The 23,999-nt window shown below is 36.9% G+C and overlaps 1 pseudogene; it reads right to left on the bottom strand.

Moving 5' to 3' along the window:
• Positions 1-7,065: 7,065 nt before the first annotated feature.
• LOC126719779 (GDSL esterase/lipase At3g26430-like) lies at positions 7,066-10,939 on the bottom strand (annotated as a pseudogene).
• Between the last annotated feature and the right edge of the window lie 13,060 nt (positions 10,940-23,999).

The raw sequence follows: 23,999 nt of genomic DNA, 5'->3' as shown, positions 1-23,999 counted from the left end.
CTTAAGTCTTTTGTCAGCCTTTTTCGCAGTAGATTTCTTCTTCTGGGGTGAAGGAGCCATCTGTGAACAATCAGAAAAGGCCACAACAACATATAGCAATATATGTGCAGAACCAGTCAGACCATGTAGTAAACAGAGAGAAATATCAACCAAACAAGTGAACTTCAAATACTTAAACAGCAAGCAATTTAGTTCAAACATATGGAAAAACCAAGCCTAGGATAGGAAACACATGAACAACATGGTGAAGCTATCCTGAAGGCAAATAAATGACATTGAGGCAGATTATGGAGAAATGATATGACATACACACAATATATTGAGCCTAACAGAATCTTCCCACAGATTAACAATCTAAGACATGCAAATTTAGCAAAGGAAAACTCACAACCTCAAAACAGAACCAATAGTAACAACTCAACAGCTCAAAGATCAGATTGAAATGAAAGGAATACTTAGCTAAGCACAAGAGCAAAAGGAATATGACTATCATTAACACAACCTATATCAACAACATCCACAAGCTAAGCAAGAACAAAGAGCAGAGACCAAACCACAAACCCATTTCAAAAACACAATCAAATGCGAAAAATCAAGGGTAAAAGCACAAAATCAAGTAGAAAAGAGTGAAAATCAGAAAACCCATACCTGGAACTCGACGATTTTGGGCTGTAAGAATGCAACACAAGAGATTGGAAAAGGGAGCACGGAGTGTTTGGGAGGAAGAGTGTTTAGAGAGAAGATGAACAGTCACAAAAATTCGAGGGAAAAACTGAAAAAGTTTAAAAACTGCTCCTGTTTCTGCAAAACACGCGATTTTCGCGACTGGTTCAAGTCGCCACACAGTCGCCAGCTCAAGCCGCCAAAGCACACAAGAGGAAAATTTTGAAAAATTTTTCTAAGTGTTTTTCGCGACTGGAAGGTCTACCCGCGAGTGAGTCGCGAGCTGAGCCGCGAAAATCTCTGAGTGAATCTCGCGACTGGACCTTCCACTCGCGAACGAGTCGCCAAAACTGACCAGCGAAGATGCGACTGAGGCTCGCGACTGAGCCGCCAAAACAAGGTAAAACTGTATTTTTGAAATTTTCAGATTTTTTAGCAAAACACTTTCCAAAAACACCTAAAACACTCAAAAATCTTTTTGTGCTTGAATTAACAAAGATTGAGCATGTGAAAACATATTTTATCAAGTACAATCACACAAATGAATATGACATTTATCGAACATAAACTTGTGTGTTGTGTGTGGATATCAACAATGAGATAGTCCTTTGTCTAATGTAAAGCTTCAATGATCAATTCAACCAAGGCATACACAATTAGCACTAGATCATGTGACCAATCTCAATTATAGAAATATGAATATATGACTTCCCACACAACTTGATAACATAACTTGGAGCCTTTCATTTGACTCCACTTTCTGCCATAACATATGATCTTTTGAGGCAATCATCTCTCATTGTGAGAGGTATAGACAACATTTTTCTTTGAAGAACAGGCCTTTGGCCTTTTTGAAAGAAATTTCACTTTTGATATAAGGTCGCTTACCCTTTTTCCTAGTCAAATACTAGAATGTGCGACAGGCTTTTGCAGCTCAATATCTCTTTTCATTTGGAGATTTACATTTAGTGAGCTCTTTTTAGCAAAAAAAATAAAAATAGGGAAGAGATATAGACACAAGTCTATGCATGTTTCAAGATCAACATAACCATTCACTAATCATTCATGACAAGTTTGAAGATCTATTTACAACATTCACATAGATTTCAAGATTTTTCCCATAGTGATATGAGTGCATGAAAACAAGTAATGTTCGAAAATGCACAAAGCCATTAGCACAAAGGTACACGGCAAAACGAGTTTTAAGACAAAACTCAACAAAGTCAATCAAGCTTTTTGATTTTCAAATTTTTATGTAATTTTTGGATTTTTGACTCAAGAAACAAAAAGATTGATAAAACACAATTAAGAGATATTCACAAGAAGACAAACAAACAAACGAAATCAAAACCAACAAGCATACCAAACAAACATAGTCACAAAGCATAGGAAGTATTAATGCATGGACATGTTGTAATGCTTATGCATGAGTACCCCTTTTCACCCACACGGCACTTGCGTTTGGGGTGATTTCCTTAAAGGATTGGGTACGGGAGTTAGGGCTTTCAAACCTTCGTGAGAAGCTTTCCAAGCAGTTGGTGAATGCACCAATCATCTTCATCACGTCCATCATTCCGGGATCTCCATTTTGCTCTCTAGGTTGATCCCCTGCCCAAGTTCTCCTATCAGTTCTTGGTCCTCCTGACCTTTGAGGAGTAGCACTGTTCTTTGCTCTCAGCTTTTGGCAATTCGGTCGAGTGTGCCCTTGAAGTCCGCAATAATGGCACACATACATTCCTCTAGGACCTCTTTGTGGTCGTGGACGTGACTTGGCACGAGACTCGGACCTGCCCATAGACTGATTCCGATGATTCAGCATCCGTTGGTCCACCACATTCTTCTTTTTCTCCACCTCGAGGTTCACACTCGTAGAGTCAGCTACAACTGGATCTTTGGACTTCACAAACTTCACTTCTTTAGTGACATTTCCAGTTGAGCTACTTCCTCCGGTATATCCCAGTCCGGATTTGTCTGAGAAGCTCTTTTGAGATGATATAACATCATCAAGCTTCTTGGTGGTGACCCTCTCTATTTTTGCATTTGCTTGAACAACCTCACTTTCAAGAAATCTAACTTTAGTGTAAGCTTCGGAGAGCTCACCATTCAAAGTTTCAATCTCGCATTTGGCCTCCCTATACCGGATTAGGAGACTTTTGTAGTCCTCCTCAGCCTTCTTCATCTTTCTCACAGCAGCCTTGGCCACCCTTGTGTATTCACCAGATTTCTCCAAAAGTGAGTTGTAATTTTCTTGAAGAGTAGCTGTGCTTTCTTCTTCTTCAGCTTCCGATTCTTCAACAATTCCTAGTGAGTCATCCTCACTATGCTCTCCAAGTTCTTGAACAAGCAAATTCAATTCATCCGAAGACTCAACATGAGCAATAGTCATGAAAGCTGAATAGTTCCCTTCTCCATCACAGCTCTCTTCAGATTCTGAGTCGGATGAGTCTGAATCACTCAAGGTCGTGGCATACACCTTGCCTTTTGATTTCAAATAATTAGGGCATTCCCTCTTGAAGTGTCCATGCCCGTTGCATTCAAAACAAGTAACACCTTGTGTGGATTGGGATTCTTTTCCATCTTTCCTCTTGAAATCCCTCTTCTCCCTTCCAGAATTTTGGAAATTTCTCTTATCATCAAATTTTCCATTGTTTTTGAATTTCAAAAACTTCTTGAAATTTTTAACAAGATAGGCTACATCCTTGTCAACCATATCTTCTCCTGACGAGCCTTGATCTTCCACCTTCTCATTAACGGTCTTTAGAGCAATGGATTTACCCTTCCGTTGATTTGGCAGCGACATTTCATAGGTCTGTAGAGAACCAACCAGCTCCTGCACCTTGATGTCGTCAAGATCCTTGCTCTCTTCAATGGCTGTCACTTTAGCACGGAAGCTTTCCGGCAATGATCGAAGGATCTTCCTTACAATCTTAGAGTCCTCCATCTTCTCCCCCAAGTTAAACTTGCTGACAACCACTTCATTTAACTTCCCATAGAACGAGTCGAAAGACTCATCCTCACTCATCTTGAGCTCCTCAAACCGAGTGGTCAGCATTTGTAACTTGGTATCTTTCACCTTCTTCGTGCCTTCATAAGTTGTTTCCAGAATCTCCCATGCATCTTTGGCAATAATAATGTGAGAAATCCTGTGAAATTCATCTGGAGACACACCACAGAAAATAGCATTTAGTGCTTTACTGTTAGCATTAGATGCAGTAAGTGCTGCCTTATCCCATGTGGATTTGGCTGCTTCAGGTTTGGTCCAACCCATCTCAACAGCATCCCACACGGATTCATCAATAGAGCATAAAAAGGCTCTCATACGAACCTTCCAAAATGCATAATTACTTCCATCAAAATATGGAGGTGCATTAAGGGATTGAGACCTATCCATCTCAAAAAGAAAGGGAGTCAAGGATCACACAATGGTAATAAAACCAAACAGATGTGTACCCGCTCTGATACCAATTGAAAGTTCAAAAACGTGTACAAAAACACTTTTGAACGTTTAGACCCCCAAAAACCAATTTAATCAACACAAGCAATATGTTAAACAACTAGTGTGCGGAAACTTAACATATGCTATAACATGGAATTGATTAAACAACTATCTAAGCCACAACAAAATAAACCACAGCAAATAATGTAAAGGCAGAGATAGAGAGGAAGGAAGATGCAAACACAGCGATAACACCAGATATGTTATCGAAGAGGAAACCGAAGACCTCGGCAAAAAACCTCTCCGCCGCACTCCAAGCGGTAATCAATCCACTAGAAAATACAGTTGGGATACAAGGACAACAATAGACCCTCCAAGCCTAATCTACCCAATGCACCTAAGCCCTCCAAGCTTCTTGCTCCAACGAGGTTGCGCCGAACCTTTTTCTTTTCTAGCTTTCCGGATTCCGCTACTACACCGTAGCATCAACCAATGAATATTGGCTCCTTCCTAACTGCTTCCCAGAACTCCAAACGTCTGTCTCACAGAGATGATAATGGTGAGAACCAGGTTTGGTATAATGGCCTCTCAAGTATTTGACAATGGAGAGGAAGAGAGTGAGGGATTTTGATGAGACTCTAAGGTAGAGATTGTGGGTGAAACAATCTGGTTTTTCTTTAGGGTTTCTCTCTCAAAATTCTCTCTGGAAGCTCTCTTTCAATCGTGGGTTAAAAGGGTATTTATACTGAAGAGGAGTGGAATGCGAAACGTCAGGTTTTTCCAAAACAGGGGTGGCTCGCGGCTTGACCTCGCGGCTTGACTAAGTCGCGAGTTCCAGTCGCGAGTTAACCGTATGGCCAGTTGTCCTGTTTTGTCCTGTAGTGCTCCAGCTAGCATGACTGTTCATCTTCCAGCATGCTTGGCACGTGTGCATCTTCTGGCGGGTTGAAGCCGCGAGTCCAGCCGCGAGTCCCAGCCGCGACACTCTGTTTTCTTGCACACTCTTGAGCAATCTTCACACTATCTCACTCACTACCCTTACAACAATCCCACCTAAATACAGGGTTACTAAATGCTGAAATACAAGCAAATTTGGCACGGAATAAAGCCAATTAGATGGTTGAATAAATTCAACCTTACACATGGGTTAGCAAGAGACCCTCCAAGCCTATTCTACCCGATGTATCTAAGCCCTCCAAGCTCCTACTCCAACAAAACTTCTCGGAACCGTGTCTTGTCTAGCTCTCCGGATCCCGCAACAAGCACCATTTTGTATCTGCCATCCTTGGCTTCTTCCAATGCTTTCCAACAGCACCAAAACCTCACTTAACACTCTGAAAGGGTGTGATAAGTGTTTGGGCTATCAACCTCTTAATGATATGGAAATGGAGAGGTAGGAGTTGAGGAAAATTCACAAGCAATTGTGTAGAGGATCGTGGGTATAACAATCTCTAACTCTCAAGGTTTGTGGCTAGGGTTTTCTCTCTAAAGCACTCCTCAACTTTTGTGGGTAATGTGGGTATATATAGTGTGGGTACAGAAAGTGTGTATCAAATAGCACAGTCTAGCAAAACAAAATGTTTCGCGAATGTCTCGCTGGAAGGCCTTACCCGCGAGCTACTCGCAAAACACAGTTGTCTCCATCTGTTCTGACTCTTCGCATTCCAGTCATGTGCAGGGCACATGCATCATTTCACGGGATGCTTAGTCGCGAGCTACCCGCGAAAACTCTTCTATCTTCAATTGCTTGAGTCTTTACACTCTCTCTCTCTATCACACAACCCTTACAGTTAAAACCCACAATAAATGCAGGGTATAAAAGATTGAATAAAATTACAATCAAATTTGGTACGGAATAAAAGCCAACAAAACACATAGTTGTAAATTACAACTTTACATTTGGAAAATGAATAGTGATTGTGAACGAGTCCAACGCTCTGTACGATGATCTCATGCAACTCGGAGCGCCTCTTGTCAACCATAGCTCGCTCACACTACCACGACGAAACATGCACCAATATGAGCTTGCAGTGACTAGAATGAAAAAAGAGAACAATCTTATGATACTCCGTAGGTCTAGGTATCACATGCTACAACTGGCGGAGGAGCTAGCCACCGCAACGAATAGGCAACTCACTCCAGCGGAACGTAACAATGTCCTCAACTACGAGGACTACCTGTCAGAATGAATGGCTATGTGGTGTGTGTCTTATGTCTACGGGTTAAGTTAATGTTAGTAGCGTTAGTGTTCAATATGCAATGCATGCATATTGGTGGCATCATGTAAGAATATTTAAGTTTTCTGTGTTATGCTGTAGGTGCAGCCGTTACAGCCAACAAGCAACTCACTCCGGCGGATTGTAACAATGTTCTCAACTATGAGGATTACCTATCTGAGTGAATGCCTATGTGGTGTGTGTGTGTGTTATGTCTATGGTTAATTTAATAATGTTAGTAGTGTTAGTGTTCAATATGCAATGCATGCATATTGGTGGCATCGTGTAAATTATTTTAAGTTTTCTATGTTATGTTGTAGGTGCTTATTGAAAAACATCATGTATGAGAATATTTAACTTTTATGCGTTATGTGAGAATAATCTAGATTACGAATAACGTGCATGCTCCTCACAATCAATAATAAGGTTTACATAGTACAAATGCAACAATAGTGACACACATACATATAAAACATAGTTAAGCAAAATAGTTCTCCAACAAAGTCTAATTACACCATGACACGATTACTTTTCATCTGACATCTCCACGTCTGACTGATAAATGGGATCAGCAAGAAGTGATTGCATGAACTATGTGTGCTCATACCACCCTCCCTCCATTGACTCTCGAATCTCGACTTGGGTTCAATATCAATTAAGGCGTATCTTCATTCGATTATTTTCTTCTCTTATGCGGTTCAATGCTTTACGAAGTTCGTCGATCGTGTCTCTAGGCATCTGCCATGCGAGTCACTGAGGCACTAGTAACTTAAAACCAACCAACTCATCATAAAGCATTTGCTGTTCATGAAATAACCAAGCCCACTCCTGTCTCATGGTATTGTGAACGTAAGCACTATTTCGTAGATTCAGATTGATTGGATAGCTGAACTCATCTTCCAATACCCAACAACGACCCATAGCAGTGAACACATCGTGAGGCCTATAGAGTTGTGGGTTACCAAAACCAAACATTAACGCTGAATACAATAACATCAAATGATCAAGTTAACAATGTGCATCAACTATTGGTAAATAATGTAATGTTGCATAAGATGGTACACGACAAAGACATTCATAAATTTGTGTACTATTACATGTTAAAAATGAAATACTAACACTAACATTTTACCATAAACATTAGACGTTGTTGTTAATGTCTACACATTGTGTGCAATACAAAATGTTGTTGTTAATATCTGACCAATGATGACAAAATGTTGCTATAGTAAAGATTTCATTCTCTTCTGACCAACGTTTACTACAACAAATAACCAAAATCACACCAATGTACTTACTTCACACTCATTCAACCAAAAAAAATAAAAATTCAGTACAATATCAAATGAAAATACCATTGCCCTAAAATTCTGGTGTGAATTTTTTACCTGAGGTGATACAAATTTCAGTTGTGCTCAGAAGCAGCTGTGGATCTGTGGAGCAGAGTTGAATTCAATTCAGATAGAAAGCAAGACACTCTGAATGGGAGGGGATGTGGAGCTATTATACGAGAATAACTTGATTTTACAGAGTTTGAGTATGCTTTATAACTCGACATTAAAGTAATCGAGTTATATTAAAAGACATGAACCAGTGCGCCTGACACTAAGACAGTCTAAAAATAGGTTTAACAAGAACATAACTAGATATCTGAATAGTCGGTTACATAACTCGATTTTAGAATAATCAAGTTATTTAGGGATTGAAAAATGAAAAAGCCACGCAGGCTATCCAGCATGTCACAATGCTGAAGCTAACTTGATCATTGTATGATCAAGTTCTTCACAAAACGACTCTCATATTGTCGAGTTACAAAAGATAGGCATTTCCCTAATTAGTTTGAGAAGGAGGGCAAAATGCTACTTAGTTTTCACAAAAAGGGCATTTGCCCATTTTGGCTCTAAAATTTTACTTGCTTGTTAGCTAAAAATTGGTTGTAGTATAGTTGTACTTAGAAAAAGTGAGGCTTTAGAAAGTTGTATAGAAGCAAAGAAACTAAAAATCTAAAAGAAATAGCTGCACCCATAAGATGGTTTTATGTTTCAACATTTAAGAAATCATGTTTCGTAATATAGATCTTGGGCATTTGTGTGTACTTTTGTGCTTCAAAGTTTGCAAATTGATTCAATCCTAACTTAGATATGCCTTTGGGCATGCATTTTCTTTTGAGTGAGGAAAAGTTTTGGGCTAGGGCTTCTTTTAATTTGAGATTCAAATATTGGGCCGCCTCATTGAATGGGCTGAAGCAGCCATATTTATCCATTTGGCCCGCTGTAATAAGAAATCGGTCCAAAAAATATGGAAGGCAGCCCAATGGGCCGGCGTTGTGTACCCAAAATATATTCTTCCACCTTCACCATATATTTTCTGCATGTAACTTGTAAGCCATTCTCATACTTGAATAAATAAATAAAAAAATTTGAAGTGATTGTTGTGAATTTGTAGTACCTTAATGATATCTGAGAATTGACCCATTACATCAGGAACAGATGCCTTAATTTGTTCAGTGGTCAAGTTTTTTTTTGTAACCAACAGTAATATCATTTTGGCCAATGTCAAATGTGTACAGAGCTTGAGAAAAATAATCCTCCTTGGGTAACAATTTCTCGAAGACTCCTCCTGTGCCAGAATTTTTATTGAAACAACATTCACATTTCATTTTCAACACCAATATGATAATCAAAGTTTTTGCACAAAAATGATACATTCAAGAAAAGAAACATGACCACTGCGCACTCTTGGTGTGGTAATCACTTCATAAGTATAAGTGTTTATGGGGTGTAGGATGAAAGGGGTAAGGGTTGGGGTTCAAGTATTCAGGAGAGAATTTCACGCATATATACACTTAGATTAAGTTAAAGTAGAATTTTTATCTTGTATCAAAAAAGAAAAGAAACATGAGACTCACCTTGTTTTCTCAATATTTGGTATCTTCTATGAAAATCTGAGAATTGGGCAAACTGTACGTCTAATGAAATAGGACTATTTCCACCCAGTGCAATTGGTACATCCTGAGGTCCGATTGATGATGCAACAGTTGCAATATTGGCCCCGTGGCTAAAGTTTGAACCCACAGAGTCCAGAAAAGCACTAAGATACGGTAACCCAAAGTTTTCCGCTGAAAATTAACAAAGAGTTTTTCTTGTACAATTAGAACTAGCATGCTACACTTAGTAATCCTCCAAATCAAGCATACTTTTGACTTCCATCTTAATTTCTTAACCAAAAAAGAAAGAAGAAAATGGAAATACCAATATTTTTTTTTTTTTTGGTTGGGAGGAGTAAAGTTCAAAGATTAATAACAAATTAGCCTCATCACACACACTTGGTGCATGTGATGAGACTTTTTATTTTTATTTTTTTTGAATTTACATGCTTTACTTATGGCTTTTGTTTTGTTTTTTATTTTAAGAAGAAGTTGTATTAGTACTTTACAACTAATATGAGAGAGAAATATGGAGATAGAAAAAAAAAAACAGTTTAGTGATAAAAAAAATGGTACTTTCGTGAAAATAAAAATAAAAATAAAATAAAATAAAAGAAGTTTTATTTTTTATATTTTTTCAAAAATGGGAGAAAAAACTGTTTATTTATTTATTTTTAATTTAGCTAAAAATTAGGAGTTTTTAAATTACTAATTTTACATGTCTAACCTTATTATTTAAGCCTTAAAATGGATGAATCTGAGGGAATTTTGGGCATCTAAATTGAGGATCCTAAACATGAGAGACCCCTTAAATAATAGTATAGACAATAGAACATTTTGTTTCTTAATTCATTTTTTGAAGTTGAATGATAGAAATTATGAGATTATAATCTTATATCATGTATTTTCTACACATATAGATATGCAAACACTAATGTATTTGACTATTTTCTATATAATACTAAAGACAAAGTTTAGCTACAAAATTGGTTGTAGTCTAGTTGTAACTTAGGGCTACAACATTAGTCAATATCTTTTAATTGTAGGTGAATTTTGACAAATCCACCATTGGATTATATCTTCTTCTTATATCCACCATGTTTGCAAATTTTCTAGAAAATTAAAGCTCAATAGCTATGTCATTAATAAATTGTTTAAATTGCAAGTTTTTATAGTTTAAAATTATACATAAAATATAAGCTTATAGATCAAATAATATCCGATTAACACAAAATTTGACATATATATTAAGAACGTAAAGAACATGCAATTCAACGATTAGATTTTCAAAATATGTAGTAATGTTTATTCTATTGAGTAATGTTGTAGCCTTAGGCTACAATTAATTTTTTAGTTAAATTTTGTCCTAATTTTAACGGATACATGCTTCCATAAAATGAAATGAAAAAAAAAAAAAAAAAAAAAAAAATCAAAACATTAAGAAAGAGAAATGGAAGTACCTATGAAATTAATTACAAGGTGCCCATCACAAATCCGTCCAAATGGGATGTGAAAATACGTTTCTCCATTGGGTGGTGGAACTTGTCCGAATAAAGTTGAGTAACCACCAGTGTCTACATTTGAGGCACCAAAGTTGAATATAGCAGGAAAACTGCATTTGGTTGAGATGGTAGGATTTGGTAGTAATGCCAATGAAATTATCAGGCCAAAGATAGCATATAAGGTGTGAGACTCCATGTCCATGAGAGACAAAAAGAGATCAACTTCTCTTCTTCTTTTTTTGACTCCAAGAGATCAAGCATTGAGACAAGAGAATATGGTATGACTATAATGTCTATTTGTTTCCATCTAAAAATATGCCATTGACCTGTTCCAATGATGGTTTTAAAAATCATACACTAAAAAATTTGCTTTTGTTCTCGTTCCTAGTTTTTTCTCTATTTTTATCGATTTGAGGGTTTTTTCTGGACCGAATTAGTACCCAGTTACCAGTTTAACTAGTTAAACCTCCAATCCAATATTTAAAAATATGGTTCCTGTTATTATAATTTGGTCTTTCTTTAGCAAAAAGAATATCTACTTTAGTAAAAATTACTGACAATTAATTAATCTTTTTCCTATGTATATCTTATCTAAGTCTATATAAATCATATCATATCATATTATCATATTATATATAATAAAAGTTGGGCTTAGACGCCATGGTTACGCCACGTGGCTTCACCAAATTGCAGAAATTTTAATAAATTTTTAGATTTTTAAAGAACTAAAAAAGAATAGTATACTACCAAGACTCTAATTCATTAATTTTTATCATTAAGTAGTTTATCTCTTAAAATAAATAAAAAGTTGTATATCGTTAATAATTGGCTCAAAGAATGAACTTGGATATTGATAAACTTGCTCAATCCTAGCTCAAGTTGTAGAGTCCCTTTCGCATTCTCCTAAAACAAAATGCAGAGTCAGTAACGTGAAGGCAAAAAATTGTAGAGCTTCACGTAAAGATAGATATATTTGGCATTCCCTACCTATTCTCAGATCAGAATTCTAAAACTCAAACCCTTCAATCTCTTTGAGTTTGTAATACAAATAGAGCAGAACCACCTATGATGTCCCAGCATCTCCCGAACGAGGTTGTGTACGACATCCTGACTCGGCTACTAGTGAAATCTATGCTCCGATTTAGGTGTGTTTCCAAATCTTGGAACTCCATATTCACCAACCCTATTTTCATTACCGCACACTTTAACTTCAACCAAGCCAAATCTTTATCAAATAACAGTCACAATGGTTTTCTTCTATATACACATAAGTTTTCATATAATATCAAAGAATTGCGTACAGTTTTTTTATAAAGTATTTAAAAAAAAAAAAAAAAAAACTAATATGTAATTAACCTAAACTTTTTGATTAGGTAACTTCAAGGAGTTTAGAGCATTTGATTTTTACTTGGACTCCTTTTCTAGGTGGAGTATGTATATATATACATACACCGTTAGTTGCTATAGTTTTTCATTCTCCAACTTATTGTACAATTTTATTATTTAGACTTCCATTTTTCTACCTACAATCATGTAGGTATGTATTTTTTACTCTAATTTTTTATTATAATCAATTAAATATGTTTTATGTATTTGTTGCCTTTTGTTTAAGCTAATGTCCTTGTGTTTTTCTTTTTTTGAGGGGGCAATTTCCTTATGTTTGATCTAATTCATATGTTAATGGTTTGATCCAATTTAATTATTTGTTGTCCAATATATATGTAAGTTGTCGTAGTAAATTCCAATCATAGACTATTAAATTTACATACAATTTTGCAATCTATATGGTACTTTATTTTTTTAACTGTTTATTTTTTTATTTTTTTTATTTTTTTTTATTTTTTTTTTATAGGTTTGTCAAAAAAGATTTCAAGCATCCTAAGAAAGGTTTGTAATCTAGATGTAGAACTTTGCAATTTAAAAAAAAATAAAATAAATAAAACAAAGGTTTTATTTCTCGAATAGTTCTATCTTTAAAAAGTGGCCAATTTTATGTTACTTTGTCTAAAGATTTTAATCATTAATATTATTGTTAACAATACTACAAATCAATTATATTGTAGATTCATTAGATATTCATATGCGAATAGTTTAATACCTGTGACTACAAATGATATTATAGCACAATTGGTATCTTAGAAGATAATTTTGTATTAAAGTGCTATCATTTTATATTTGATAGTTGTTATACCAATGTAATTTATTCCTTTCGTTATAATAATTACTTATTTGGTTATAATAATTTTATATATTCTACAAGTTTTAACATAAAACTATGCAACGCACGGGCTTCACCAAATTGCAACAATTTTATTAAATTTTTAGATTTTTAAAGAACTAAAAAGGAATAGTATACTACTTGGACTCTAATTCATTCTTATCATTAAATAAAATTATATTAACATTATTTTTTTATTTTTTAGGATATGTTTCTTGAATTCAGGGATAATATTTAACATACAAAATTTAATTTAGATAATATTTATTATCTAATTAATTTTATTTTTTTATTTGTTAGGATATATTTCTTAAATTAAGGGATAATATTTAACATACAAAAATTTAATTTACTAAATTTTCAAAATTTTAATTCTACTATAAATCTAACCCAAGAAACAGTATATATTTTCGTTAATTTGATAATCTCTATCTATCCCAAAAAAACAAATCTATCAGAATTACTTATAGGTATCAACCACGTTATCTTTCTCTCTCTTTTTTTTTTTAATTTTTTTAAATATTTTACGTTATGTTGAATCCTTTTTTTTTTTTTTTTTTTCATTCTATTTATATGACCTTTCTTTAATTCCAATTTTTATGGGATAAAACAAACACATTGATTAGATATTTTTAATTGCAATAAGATTTAAATGAATTATATTTCAAATGGAACTCTACCAATATATATAACCTTATATATCCTTTTAGGAGTGAAGCTTACTTTAATATGTAAATGCCTAAATCCCATGACAATGTAGGTGTGTATTCTTTCTTCTTTTATTATTATTATTTGTTTATTTTCTTTGGTGTTACTATTGGTTTTTTGTCTACATGTGATTTTAATTAATGAATTCAAAACATTTGAAAACATTGTCAAGTTTCTGAAGGCTCCTTCTTTATTTTTGTATTTTGTTTTTATTAAATTGATTAGCTTTTGTGTATTGGTTGCCTTTTGTTTAAAATAATTTTCTTAACTTTGATCTAATTTATATGCTTAGGGTCTTAGAAATAATGATTAAATATGGTTAGAACTAATAGATTAATTTTAACAATTTTCTTATTTGAATTTTATGTTACATCAAATTATCAAGATGTTTTACACATGTTTTCTTGAATTATCAATTTTAATTTTAATTTATAATATTATCAAGATTATATTAATTTTGGATTTGTCAATTGTTTAGTACCCTTTTTTAAAAATAATTATCAATTTAAAATTCAATTTGGAATTATCAATTTAATTTAGTTTTAGAAAGAAATCATACCCCTTATTTTAGTGAGAGAATTATTTACACTTGATAATTTTTTCTTTTATCTTTATTGAATTTTTAACTTTTAAGGCAGCTTTTATTAGCATTACATTGATTCTTCATCTCAAGATGAGGCTTTCGTTGCTACTATGGACAGGTACGTATCTCATACAAGCATATATGAACTTAAATTGTCTTTCAATATTTTGAATGCTTTATTATTTTGCTAGATGTGATTAGGCTCAAAAGTATACGCTTCATTATTTTTCTAGATCATTTAAATACACTAAAACTAAGTTAATGGGATTTATTTTATATAATTTATCAAACAAAATGAAATAGATTTTGTCAAGTATGATTTATTCATGTTGTTCCTTTTTTACTTTTTATTTTTATTTTGAATATCAGCATTGTAGGGACACAAAATCTTCAGCGGCCCATCAACGTTGTTGGGCTCGCGCAAGGAAAATCCCTCACAATGATATTTGTAGAGAGTGGGCTTAACAAAAGGCCAGCGTTGGGTCGAGGGGCGGCATCTCGGGCCGGACTACAGGCATACCGACATGAGGAAGAGCTTCGGGCTGGATATTCAGGCCCTTCAATCTTGTATCTAGGAGGATTTGGCTCCTCGGATATGATCCGAGGCGTGAGGGCGCTGTTCCCGGTCACCCATCGGTGGGATTTTAGGTGATGTCCGGCGTGTCTTATCCAGACCCTCACTTTCATCAAGTCTTTCTCCAGAAGCCAGATGGGAGTCCCCTCTTTGGTCACATAACATTCTCTTTTATACTAGCCTACGTTAGTTGTCCTTCGTCCACGTGTAGGGTCGATCTTTCCGGGACAGATATCTGTCCCATCAGTCTAGTCCCAAATTTGCTGTAGATGATCCATAAAGCCTAAGATCCCGGCTTTGTTAGGGGCAGTGTTATGTCAAGGAAGGGTATTAAGGACTATTTCCATGAGATATTTTCTGACCTCTCAAGCTCGCCTGTATCCCATTTTCGTCAGTGGGGTCCTGGGCTTTCCGAGGACGGAGTGGTCCTCGGACGTGTCTTTTGGCCATATCGAGCTCACTACTTTCGGGCTTGGGACCTGGCCTCCTTTAGTTTGGGGGCCTGTGGATTCCCTATAAGTGAGCGAGCCGGGCCCGTAGATTCTTGGGCCCCCACAATAGCCCCTCGAAACCCTGCTGTCCAACGTCCTGGTTGGAGAGGTGGGTTTCGGTAATTCCGAGCCTTAACTGCGGCTCATTTAATTTCGGCCCTTGATCAACGTTGGTGACTCTTCACCTCCCCGAGGAATGCGCCGGTCTACGAGTCGTTTTTCCTAGATTTACGTACGCTGCCGTTATGCCGCGTGGTTATCCGCAACGTGCCTTTAATCCCTTGCCATTTACGAGACCTTCCAGATGTAACGGTTACTGATGGTGTGGGAGAACGAAGCGACGCGTCGTACTCTGGATTTCCTTGAGGGTCCGAATGTGTCACATACCCTCTTCTTCGTCCTCTATATAAAGAGAGAAAACAGGGGGTGACCTTTTCATATCAGAATCCCTCACGTTCTTCCCAGAGTCCATTTCCTCCTTCTGGTTGCTCCCTCTTCTATAATACTTATTTCTCAGTAATCCACCATGAACAAATCCTTCTTTTCCCAGAAACGCCATATCCCAACAAAACTCGAGATGGCTCGGTCTGGGCAAGGATGGCGGAGGCTTAAGACTGGCTTCCCTATTCTTTTAGCCAAAATCCGAAGCAGGGACTCGTCACACCCCAGTTCTGGTGTGACTGAGTCGAAAACTTCCCTTGTCATCTCCATCTGCTCTCTCACGAGCATACCTAATAAGGCTCCCCTTCTCCCTCTTTTGCTCCTTTTATTTTCTTTTCATTGCTTCACTCTTCTTCTCCTCCTTCCCGCTCATATCCTCCATTTTCTTTTGCCCTTGCATTCTTCAGTAACAAGAGCTTGCTGAAGTGCTTCCATGTGTTCCAATTCTTCTTCCTTCTCCTTCATTATTTTTGTATAAGGATCTTCCCCTGATAGGAGCAGTACCGAGGCATAGATTTCAGAAAGACTTTGAAGACGAATGCAGAAGGCACCTGATGGTTTACTTATTTGTATTACGGATATTGTTACTGTTTTAACAGTAAAAAATTTTTTTATATAGGCTTGTTTGAGCCCTTCTTTGTACGTTGTAACAAATTTTCATAGTAATAAAAGTTAGTGTTACTCTATTTCTTATGTCTTATTTGTATATTTTAACAAGTGTGAAAGCGCTGCTCGGCATAATAGTATAGCATTTCAATCTATAATAACTAAGGCCAAAGCAATCCTTGATAAAAAGATGCCACGATAACTTTAAAGAGATTACTATTCATCATAACAATCCAACCAGCGAAGAATGAGACTTATCTTAAAGTTAGCAGTGATGGGTGTTGAATGCTCGATAAAGTGTGAGAGGTATTTTTCCGAGGACATGTTACCCCTCGGATGAATGGCCCCCTTAGGTTGACGATCATTAGGTTGGCCTGCCATCTTCCTGACATGCGAGCCTTAACCTTTTCCAGTGTTTAAACCGAGAAATTTCTTCATTCGGGCAGTCGATTTCCCGCGAAGCCTGAGTCCGAGGACTTTGCAAGACCTGGGTTTTGTCCATGACTTATGCGTTTTATCTTATGTGCTTGATTTTTCCCTTTGGCTTGAGTCCGATACTTGTGTCTTTATCGGTACTTGGTTTTCCCTTTTAGCTTGAGTCCGAGGACCATGCAAGCCTCAGATTCTGTCCGAGACCAATGTCTGCATCAGCACTTGGTTTTCCCTTTTAGCTTGAGTCCGAGGACCATGCAAGCCTTAGGTTCTGTCCGAGACCAATGTCTGCATCAGCACTTGGTTTTCCCTTTTAGCTTGAGTCCGAGGACCATGCAAGCCTTAGGTTCTGTCCGAGACCAATGTCTGCATCAGTACTTGGTTTTCCCTTTTAGCTTGAGTCCGGGGACCATGCAAGCCTTAGGTTCTGTCCGAGACCAATGTCTGCATCAGTACTTGGTTTTCCCTTTTAGCTTGAGTCCGAGGACCATGCAAGCCTTAGGTTCTGTCCGAGACCAATGTCTGCATCAGCACTTGGTTTTCCCTTTTAGCTTGAGTCCGAGGACCATGCAAGCCTTAGGTTCTGTCCGAGACCAATGTCTGCATCAGTACTTGGTTTTCCCTTTTAGCTTGAGTCCGGGGACCATGCAAGCCTTAGGTTCTGTCCAAGACTTTGAGTTCAGATCTTCCCTTTCATTGAGCATTTCCCGAGGTGCCAAACAGGGTGTCCCTAGGCCTTCACGCCAAGAACCCGCGGATCAAGATACATTTCTGCAAACTCTGGCCACGCAGTACTTCTCTGACGCCCCAGGGATCGAGGCGCGCCTTCACGAGGCTTCTTGAGTCTCTAGACTGCAGTTGACGTTGGAAGTTGAGCCAAAGCCACTTTGTCTGTAGTGTTCCTTGGGACACCGCGTGAGTTGACTGCCATCATCTTGTCTTTTCAAATAAATAGGAGGGAGAGAGGGTTGCTTTATATATACACCCATCCTTTTATTTTTCTCTCATATCACGCTCCCCATATCCGTAGCTCTCCTTTCTTGGCATAACATGTGGAAAGCGAGGGTTGGGAAGAAAGAAACTTCTCCGCCGCAGAAGCGCCGTGTCCTCATGAGGCTTATAACAGTAAGGTATGGGCACAGGAAGCACAAGTTCAGAAGAGTACTCCATCTCCACCGAGGGGGAACGGCGTCTCTCCCTCTTTTAGTCAAAATCCGAAGCAGGCTCTGTTCATGCCAGCACTTTGGTATGTCAGAAGAAAGATTCTCCGCCATCAGCGCCTCTGCTTAGCAGCAGGCGAATATTTAGAGAAAGCCCCTCAGTTTCCCACTCCCTGCATCTTTCCTTCAACGGTGCCAGGCTCAAGTTGGGTTTCTTTGGCTGCCTGAGTTATGGGCATGTAGGAGCGCGGGGGAAGAATAAGGTCTCGGAGCTGTAGCCAACCTTTCCTCCGACATACCTCCTCGGCTTTCTCCAGCTTTCTTGTATTTTTCTTTTTCTTGCTTCTGTAGTAAGCTTTGACGTAGGCTGATTCCAGCTTTTCATTGTACTCTGTACTATTTCTTCGTTGTAATAAAAATGGAAATTGACTTACATGTTTTAAGCGTTGATCTATTGGGCAATACCACTTTGTGAACGAATGTGCTCTATGTATGCGTTGTTTTGAAAATATTTGTAACAAAGCTATTTTGAAGTATAATCTAACCAACTCTCATCTACCAGCACTATCAGGTATTACATTGATAATTTGTAATAAATCGAACTTAGGAAACTGACCGAGATATCAGTTGTGTATTCTGTGATGAGCGCATGAATATCGTCCAAGGCTGATGATTTCTAAGCAATCCATCTGAGCAATTGACTGGGACATAGGGGACTCCGATGACGCTTTCTTGTATTCGGTTTCCCCATAGGCTTCGGTCCGAGGACCATGCAAGGCCTTGGTTCTGTCCATTACTTATAAGAGTTCTTCGTTGTACTTGGTTTCCCCACAGGCTTGGGTCCGAGGACCATGCAAGGCCTTGGTTCTGTCCATTACTTATAAGATGTCCTCTTTGTACTTGGTTTCCCCACAGGCTTGGGTCCGAGGACCATGCAAGGCCTTGGTTCTGTCCATTGCTTATAAGAGTTCTTCGCTGTACTTGGTTTCCCCACAGGCTTGGGTCCGAGGACCATGCAAGGCCTTGGTTCTGTCCATTACTTTTAAGATGTCCTCTTTGTACTTGGTTTCCCCACAGGCTTGGGTCCGAGGACCATGCAAGGCCTTGGTTCTGTCCATTACTTATAAGAGTTCTTCGTTGTACTTGGTTTCCCCACAGGCTTGGGTCCGAGGACCATGCAAGGCCTTGGTTCTGTCCATTACTTTTAAGATGTCCTCTTTGTACTTGGTTTCCCCACAGGCTTGGGTCCGAGGACCATGCAAGGCCTTGGTTCTGTCCATTACTTATAAGAGTTCTTCGTTGTACTTGGTTTCCCCACAGGCTTGGGTCCGAGGACCATGCAAGGCCTTGGTTCTGTCCATTACTTTTAAGATGTCCTCTTTGTACTTGGTTTCCCCACAGGCTTGGGTCCGAGGACCATGCAAGGCCTTGGTTCTGTCCATTACTTTTAAGATGTCCTCTTTGTACTTGGTTTCCCCACAGGCTTGGGTCCGAGGACCATGCAAGGCCTTGGTTCTGTCCATTACTTTTAAGATGTCCTCTTTGTACTTGGTTTCCCCACAGGCTTGGGTCCGAGGACCATGCAAGGCCTTGGTTCTGTCCATTACTTATAAGAGTTCTTCGTTGTACTTGGTTTCCCCACAGGCTTGGGTCCGAGGACCATGCAAGGCCTTGGTTCTGTCCATTACTTTTAAGATGTCCTCTTTGTACTTGGTTTCCCCACAGGCTTGGGTCCGAGGACCATGCAAGGCCTTGGTTCTGTCCATTACTTATAAGAGTTCTTCGTTGTACTTGGTTTCCCCACAGGCTTGGGTCCGAGGACCATGCAAGGCCTTGGTTCTGTCCATTACTTTTAAGATGTCCTCTTTGTACTTGGTTTCCCCACAGGCTTGGGTCCGAGGACCATGCAAGGCCTTGGTTCTGTCCATTACTTATAAGAGTTCTTCGTTGTTGATAGTCTTTTCTCTATACTGACTTATTCCTTGAAGGTCAGCCCCTAGACCAGAGAGGGAAGAGTTGGCTCGAGGCCGCAAGCCCCTAGAGCTGTCCACTCCGTTGGCAGTGCACGGCGCAGCTCCTAGCGGTGGCTCATGGCGGAGTAACAACCGTACGTCGCCGGGAATGGGAAAAACCCGTGAGCTTCTGTTTGCTGGAGAGCTGACTCGTGCGCCACCCGTGCCAACGCGCAAGCCCTTTCCCACAGACGGCGCCAATTGTAGGGACACAAAATCTTCAGCGGCCCATCAACGTTGTTGGGCTCGCGCAAGGAAAATCCCTCACAATGATATTTGTAGAGAGTGGGCTTAACAAAAGGCCAGCGTTGGGTCGAGGGGCGGCATCTCGGGCCGGACTACAGGCATACCGACATGAGGAAGAGCTTTGGGCTGGATATTCAGGCCCTTCAATCTTGTATCTAGGAGGATTTGGCTCCTCGGATATGATCCGAGGCGTGAGGGCGCTGTTCCCGGTCACCCATCGGTGGGATTTTAGGTGATGTCCGGCGTGTCTTATCCAGACCCTCACTTTCATCAAGTCTTTCTCCAGAAGCCAGATGGGAGTCCCCTCTTTGGTCACATAACATTCTCTTTTATACTAGCCTACGTTAGTTGTCCTTCGTCCACGTGTAGGGTCGATCTTTCCGGGACAGATATCTGTCCCATCAGTCTAGTCCCAAATTTGCTGTAGATGATCCATAAAGCCTAAGATCCCGGCTTTGTTAGGGGCAGTGTTATGTCAAGGAAGGGTATTAAGGACTATTTCCATGAGATATTTTCTGACCTCTCAAGCTCGCCTGTATCCCATTTTCGTCAGTGGGGTCCTGGGCTTTCCGAGGACGGAGTGGTCCTCGGACGTGTCTTTTGGCCATATCGAGCTCACTACTTTCGGGCTTGGGACCTGGCCTCCTTTAGTTTGGGGGCCTGTGGATTCCCTATAAGTGAGCGAGCCGGGCCCGTAGATTCTTGGGCCCCCACAAGCATCTATTTATGTAAAGTGTGCATAGAATTATGTATCTGTTTGCAACATTAATTAATATTTTTTTGCTAATTATTAGTATAATTTTCTATTCCCAACAAATTCTTCATTAATCTTTTTATTTTTTTGGTTTTAAATTGCAAAATTTTGGAAATTTAATTCTTGAATTTTCAGAATCTTTAAAAAGTCATCACTTTTTTTTATTTAAGAATTATAGTCATCATTCTTCCAATATCAATCGTTTTTATGCATTGATTATTTTTGCTCTTGGGCCATCGTTATAAAATAGGTTTTTTTTTTCCTTGCGATTATGGAACTTATTTGACTAAAGTAGTAAAATCAAAGTGGAAATGATAGCTTTGTATAGAAAAATAATTTATTTTAAAGCCTGGCATTAAATGGTCATAGACTCATATGCAATTTTACAATCTATATGGTTCAATCTTTTATTTTTTTATTTTTAACTCGGTTTAATTTTTTTCTTGATTTTGTTTTCTAGGTTTGTCATAAAAGATTTCAAGCATCCTAAGAAAAGTGTGTAATCTATATGTAGAGCTCTGTGCTTTTTTTTTTTTTTCATTTACACATAGTGTCTTTCTTACAATTCAAACTATTCATTTACTTTTTGTTTCTCCAATAAATTTTGTATTATATGAATTTATGTTTAGAACAAATTAAAGGTTATTATTCTCTGAATAGTTCTATCTCTTAAAAGTGGCCAATTATAATACTATGTCTGAAGATTTTAATAAAGAACAATAATGAAGAAGAACAAGGATACTCTAAAAACATAGCGTACAAAAAGAAATGCTATGTCTACAACATTTCTACAATATTTTTACAACAAATCCTAAGTGGCAAGTTGTTACTGGTTGTTTTTGTTGGGGCAAAAAAGTAATCTTAGTGTTAGTTTTAAATTTGAACCAATAACAACTAACCACCCATGATTTGTTGTAAAAATGTTGTAGACGTAGCATCTCTCAGCGTACAAATAGGTATTCAAAGATTTTCCAAATGTAAAACATATTATTTTTAACAATACTTCAAGTCACTAACAAATTAGTACTTATTTTGTTATAATAATTATTAAAATATATAATTATTTATACATATATTTTATAAGTTTTTTCATAAAACCGTGCAATGCACGGGCCTATAACTAGTATATAATAAAAGTTGGGCTTAGACGCCGTGGTTGTGCCACGTGGCTTCACCAAATTATAGAAATTATATTAAATTTTTAGATTTTTAAAGAACTGAAAATGAATAATATACTACCAGGACTCTAATTCATTCTTATCATTAAATAAAATTAGATTAACATTATTTTTTTTTTGTTAGGATATATTTCTGAAATTAAGGGATAATATTTAACATACAAAAATTTAATTTAGATAATATTTATCATCTAATTAACATTATTTTCTTTTTTTTTTGGTTAGGATATATTTCTTAAATTAGGGGATAATATTTAACATACAAAAATTTAATTTAGATAATATATCATCTAAATTTTCAAAATTTTAATATTATTTTATCAGAATATCAAGCTACAAAACTTGATTATTAAGGGATAAGCACACTCCAAATTCTTCAAGAGGTGATTAATATAAATTTATCCCAAGAAACAATATATATCTCCAATAATTTGATAATCTCTATCTATTCCAAAAAACAGTATATATCTCTATTAATTTGATAATATCTACGTTGATGACATTTATATATATATATATATATCAAAATTCCTAATAGCTATCAACCACGTTCTCTTTCTCTCTCTCTTTTTCAAAAAAAAAAAAAAAAAAAAAAACACAGAAGCAGAGAAAAGCTCCAACATTGATGGGGAGGAGAAAACCCAAGCAGTTCCACTTCTCAAACTTTTCTCATTTGCAGATTCCACTGATGTTGCATTGATGATTGTTGGCACCGTTGGAGCCATTGCAAGTGGGTTAGGCATGCCCCTTATGACAATATAATTTCCAAGGTATAAATAGACAATACACGGGCTAAGAAAATAAGGTTTATTTCGATCTTTATGAATGGAAAGATGTGACTTAAACTTCTGATTTTATTTTTCATTACTTTCCTGAGAGTTTAAACTTCGATTTTCCCATTTTATAGCATGTGTAGGAATGCATTTGAATCCTTGATCCTTCTTTTATATTTTTAGAATTAATGATTAAATATGGTTAGAATTAATAGATTAATTTTAACAATTTTCTTATTTGATTTTTATGTTACATCAAATTATCAAGATGTTCTACACGTATATTCTTGAATTATCAACTTTAATTTTAATTTATAATAATATCAACATTATATTAATTTTAGATTTATCAATTGCTTAGTACTTTGTTTTTAATAATTATCAATTTGGAATTATCAATTTAATTTAGTTTTAGGAAGAAATCTTACCCCTTATTTTAGTGAGATAATTATTTACACTTGATAACTTTTTCTTTTATCTTTATTGAATCTATTAAAATATATAATTATTTATACATTTATTTTATAAATTTTTCCATAAAACCGTGCAACACGCAGGCCTATAACTAGTTTATATAATTAAAATTTAGCTTTTAGAAGCTGTCATACCAATTGGATATCCTACCTGATTGCCAGGTGTACTGGTAGTTTTGCGGTTGATGCTTTAGCTAAAAAAGCTAAGGACATTGTAGGATGTCAAGTCTGGTTGGATGAACTGCCTTAGTACATTGCTCCTTTGGCCGAATTTGATGTTTATTAGTTTCTATTTTTTAATATATTCCCAGACTCTCTGTCTGGTTTCTCAAAAAAAAGAAAAAAGAAAACTATTTTATTCTCATTAAATTTTATTTTTAATTCTTTGGTCTTATCAGCTTTTGTTTTTAACTGTTTGCTCTTATCAGATTTTGCTTTGACAGCTTGGTTAAGGCTATGAAAAAAAAAATTTGTCAATCACTTTTTTTAGTAGTTTTTTTGATGAACCACTTTTTTTTTTCTTTACTAATTTATTCTCATCAAATTTTAGTAGTTTTTTATTTATTTATTTTTATTTATATACAAGATAGAATTTCTACTCTAACAT

The sequence above is a fragment of the Quercus robur genome, chromosome 3 (assembly GCF_932294415.1).
Source record: "Quercus robur chromosome 3, dhQueRobu3.1, whole genome shotgun sequence".
NCBI classification, from domain to species: Eukaryota; Viridiplantae; Streptophyta; class Magnoliopsida; order Fagales; family Fagaceae; genus Quercus; species Quercus robur.
The sequence above is the reverse complement of the archived record's forward strand: the minus strand, read 5'-3'. Positions and strand labels throughout refer to the sequence as shown.